Genomic DNA, 3,724 nt, shown 5'->3' with positions numbered 1-3,724 from the left:
CGCTCACTAATGATCTTACAACTGTTGCTTTACCGCACGGTTCAGAGACTCTTCATTCACTGTGTTTGTAAGTCCAAGCCTCTTAGCTGAGAGATAACCAGGCTGTTTGGTACTCAGTTCCCTGAAAGTGAACCCGTTGGACAGTCTGGAGTTTGTTTTGACTGCTGTTTTTCTTTGAAGACAGACGGTTCCTAAGAATAACTCAATCTGCTAATCTGTAAGGCTGACGACAAACATGAAGAATGGTAACTATTTGCAGCCGTTAGCGTAATGATAAGTGATGGCTTTAAAGGAAGAATGTGTGACTTTTTGATCCAGTAGATGTCGACCTTCAGCACCTGCATTAAACCAAAACAAACTCAAGGAGTTATGAATAAGATAATTAAACACCATTAAGTGCAAACTGCTGAACAAATTATCCTTTGCTACAATTCACTTAGCAGATGCTCTTATCCAAAGAGACGTATTTCAGAGAGTAAGAACAACACAAGCAAGGATCTAGAAAAGAGGAAACAATGTCAGTAAGTGCAAACGATCAGCTTTAAGTCCGATCGGACACACAGGTGCTGACAGGAAGTGACCAGACAAGCAGGACATCGACAGCTGTTCTGGAGAGTTCTAATCAGCATCAAAACATCTTCATTAAGGTCGTAGGTGTTCATGAAAGAGCTGGGTCTTTAGCTTTTTCTTAAAGGTGCAAAGGGACTCTGCAGATTGAATGGAGTTGGGTAGTTTGTTCCACCACCCGTGGGCGACAGAGGAGAAGAGTCTAGATAGAGACTAACTAGCACTCACACTCGGCAAAGTGGTCCCGTACCTTGCTTAAGCACGATTGCCCCCCCTCCCCATTCTCCTGCGGGCCTGCACTCACACTGCTCCAGAACTAACCGGGCCTGAGCACGGTTACCTCTTGTACATAATGTGGTAATACAACACATGCATGGCTTTACTAATTACTTTATCATGAAGAGAACTAAGTTTAGTTTACGAGACAGGCTGTCAGGTCCGCGTCCGCACATCAGAGAACATGACAGCTACTTTACTGACTTTGTATCTTAGCTTGAGTCCTTAGATTCAGCCAGAACACTCCAGGATTTCTTCAGGATTTTGCGGTGATTGGACAAAATTGCAAGGTCACCCAGAATTCACAGGGATTGATTGAATTTGCGTTAATTGTTGCGATTGCAACATCGCAACTTCCTGGAGGGACTGAATAAAGGCTGTCCACGTTTTGTACCCGTGCTTGTGCTCGTGCATGAACTGTACCAAGCTGAAGCACACCTCTTTGAAGCGTGCCAGGGCCCAGGAAGTTTTCCCGAGCTTGAGCACGGATCAGAGCACTCACACTAGTCAAACAAACTGGACTTTAGGGGTGAAGCGTGCTTGGGCACAGTACGGATTGCCTAGCGTGAGTGTGGCCTTAAGGCTCTGTTGTGAAGGTTGGATCAGACGCCTTTCATTGGCAGAGCGTAGTGGACAGGAGAGAGTGTAAACCTGGATGAGAGCGTTTAGGTAAGGAGGAGTCGTAGTTGTGACTGTTTTGTAAACGAGCAGCAGAGTTTTAATTTGATGCGAGCAGTAACTGGGAGCCCGTGGAGAGAGATGAACAGCGGAGTGACATGTTTCTCTATGAAAGGTTGTGAGGTAAAAGTAGAACGTCTCTGGTAAAGTGAAAGCACCTCAAATGTTACTTATTTACATTCTACCTCTGGAAGAGAGTGATTTAAATCCAACAGGTCAGACAGAGAGAGCGACTGTGATTCAGAGGACAGAGGCTGCTTTGATCTGCAGAAACAGTGTGAGTTATAAAGTGTGTTAACAGGTGAGCTGCAGTCTGATTGGTCGGTCTCCGTCTCAGCGAGGATGGTCTGTATTGTTGTTGACCCAGAGAGAGTTAAAGGACGCAGCTGATGGCTCGTCTGAGCTGATGAAGGTCATCCTGACTGAGAGGACGGCTGAACAACCACGGGATTATCCGGCGCTCCGCACTGCACACTAACCCAAATCTGCTCCGACTCTCTCCTCTGCACTCAGCGCTTATTACGGCCACCAGACACGGCGTTTCATTCCACTGCTGCTGGGATCAAACAGGACGCAGCATGAGTGTTTCTACTGTCAGCATATCCAGCAACAAACAGCTTGTGGACTCTGACCAACTATCAGGTCCTTCTCTGAAGAAAAAAATGAAGTAATTTAGTGTCTAACAAGCACATGTCAAAGGAATATGATTTATAACTCTGCATTAAGTCGTGCATTCAGCATCAACAAAAGATTCACAGAATAAGAAGATAATCAAACAGGAGACAAATCTAAAATGTGGTCAGTCGTTGAACCTTAAGACTTCATTATGATCTGCTTTGAACAGAGTTCTCATATTTGACATGAAGGCAAAACAAACATGTTTGTAAGAGTTTTTAAAAATGTTAATTTATTTAGCACAGAAGATGCTCAAAAGCAGGATGCACTAAGATAAATAAAACAAGGTAGGGCTGGACGATAAGGACCATGACAACATGGACATGAAAAATGACAAAAATAAACTAGATTAGGTGAACTGGCAGCTCTACTAAGACACGTATAATGATATTTTAATGCAACATAAACTATATCGATATAAACAATATTGTCTCTCCCTATATCTTGTTTGAAAATATATTGATATATCTTAAAGAGGACACATTATCCCCTGTTTCCACCTTTTCAAACAGTCCCCCTGTGGTCTAAATGAAACATCTGTGCTGTGCTTTGGTCAAAATATAACATGAATCAAGCACCAGAGGAGGTTTGTGACCCTGTATAAACCAGCTCTCTCAGAACGCTCCGTTTTGGTGTGTGTGTCTCTTTAAATGCAATGAGCCCCACCTGAGTTTTCCTGGTAGACATCACTCCTTCGCTAGCGAGAATAAAAATAGCAGACCTGCGCACAAGTTTTGTTCTAGGCTGGGGGTGGAGTCCATGGGTGGAGATACCAGGGGAGGGGAGTGGAGGGGATTTGTTTTGACCAGAATCCCACTGTGACATCACAAGGAGAGCACATTTGAAACAGAGCATTTTTCTCTGTGTTGTAAGACTTATGCAGACCAAAAACAAAGGACTGGATGGGTTTATTTCACATTTTGTGGGTCTGTAGACACTCAGGTTACCCAAATATATGTTCAAAAACACTGTCAAAGTGGATTTTTCATAAAATGTCCCCTTTAAAAACTTGATATTTCTCCAAGCCCTGCAACAAAGTCTTCAGATTGTATGCACTGTACGGCAAGACATGCTGTCAAAATGTGCAAAATTAAACTTATGATGTTTGTTAGGTCGGATCAAATATCAGATTAATATCAGATTTTGAAGGACATTAAGAAAGAGAAACACGTGAGCCTCAAGTGAGTCTGTGGGAAAGTAGAGAAAATTAAATTTGTCTGCATTCCAGAGCAGCATGAAACCAAATGCAGTCATTTCTCCCTGATTGTTTTCACATAATTTATTCCAAAAGGTGGGCCTCTGATTACTACGAGGCGATGTTGTATGGTGATAGTGAACTAAGAGTGACTTTTTAAAGCTGTAATATTACATTTGATACCTCTGTGAACTTCCATGAGATCCACAAATAAACCATCGGTCTGTTTTATTGTTAATCTGTGCGCAATCCTACTAATGCACCCTCTCAGTCCGCCCCACTTCAGGCTTTCCAGGTCGTTCTGCGGTCCTGATAACTTTGTCAGGATTATAA

This window comes from Labrus mixtus, chromosome 1 (genome assembly GCF_963584025.1).
Source record: "Labrus mixtus chromosome 1, fLabMix1.1, whole genome shotgun sequence".
Lineage (NCBI taxonomy): Eukaryota > Metazoa > Chordata > Actinopteri > Labriformes > Labridae > Labrus > Labrus mixtus.
Note: the sequence above shows the minus strand (reverse complement) of the source record.